The 1,224-nt window shown below is 54.9% G+C and overlaps 1 pseudogene; it reads right to left on the reverse strand.

Annotated features, from left to right (window-relative positions):
* Window positions 1-864, reverse strand: part of LOC107668358 (ATP-binding cassette sub-family B member 6, mitochondrial-like) — a 23,730-nt pseudogene extending 22,866 nt beyond the window's left edge.
* Window positions 865-1,224: the final 360 nt, after the last annotated feature.

Genomic DNA, 1,224 nt, shown 5'->3' on the forward strand with positions numbered 1-1,224 from the left:
GTCAAGTCACAGCTGATCTTCCTGAGTCAAGTCTAGTCACAGCTGATCTTCATGAGGCAAGTCAAGTCACAGTTGAACGTCATGAGTCAAGTCAATCACAGCTGACTTTCCTGAGTCAAGTCACGTCACGGCTGACTGTCCGGAGTCAAGCCACGTCACGGCTGACCGTCCGGAGTCAAGCCACGTCACGGCTGACCGTCCGGAGTCACGTCACGTTACGGCTGACCGTCCGGAGTCACGTCACGTCACATCACAGCTGACCGTCCGGAGTCACGTCACATCACAGCTGACCGTCCGGAGTCACGTCACGTCACAGCTGACCGTCCAGAGTCACGTCACGTCACAGCTGATCTACCAGAGCCTCGCCATGTGTTGTCTAATTTTCCAGAGCCACGTCTTGTCGCGGTTGTCGTACCGCAGCCCTCCACAGTCTTGTCTATCACAAAATATCAGAGATTGGCATCAAACATCGAAGATCCACCGCTGGTGTCAGCACGCACAGCTGGTATTCCCAAACCACCCTAGCCCATTTGTCCCTAAATTGATTCCTCTGTCTGCAGCACTTCCCATAATGGGAGTCACTTTATGGTGTATTTGGGCCGCGTACACCACCGCTGAGACTCTAGAGGCGGCGGCGCCTGCTATGACATCTCCAGAGGTGGCAGCTGATGCTGCAGAACCTCCCGAGGTTGCGGCGCTCTCTTCTGTGTCCCCAGAGGCGATGATGCCTGCTGCAGTTTCTCCAGAGGTGGCGGCGCATGCTGCAGAACCTCTTGAGGCGGCGGCACTCACTTCAGCTCCTTGCGCGGTGGTGGCGCCCAGTGATGCACCACCATCTTTGCCCGGACTGGCCACGGAGGCCATTTTTTAACCCTTGTTTTGCCCCGATCCAGCCACAGAGGCTGCCAGTGACCTCTCGTTCTGTCCTGAATCGGCCAATGAGGCCGCCTGCGAACTCTTGCTATGTCCTGAACTGGACAAGGAGGCTGATTGTGAACTATTGCCCTGTCTCAACCTAGCTGCAGAGGCTGCCTGTGAACTCTTATCCTGTTCTGACCCAGCCATGGAGGCCGATTATGAACTTTTGTCTTGTTCCGACCCAGCTGAAGAAGCTGCTTTTAGACCCTCAGCCTTATCTGTCACAGCCGAGGAGGCTGTTTGTGAACACTCTGTCTTGCCAGTTCCAGTCAGTGAATCTAAATATGGACTATCTACCTGTTCTTT

This window comes from Sinocyclocheilus anshuiensis, unplaced genomic scaffold, assembly GCF_001515605.1.
Source record: "Sinocyclocheilus anshuiensis isolate Anshui unplaced genomic scaffold, SAMN03320099.WGS_v1.1 scaffold1237, whole genome shotgun sequence".
Taxonomy (NCBI): Eukaryota; Metazoa; Chordata; class Actinopteri; order Cypriniformes; family Cyprinidae; genus Sinocyclocheilus; species Sinocyclocheilus anshuiensis.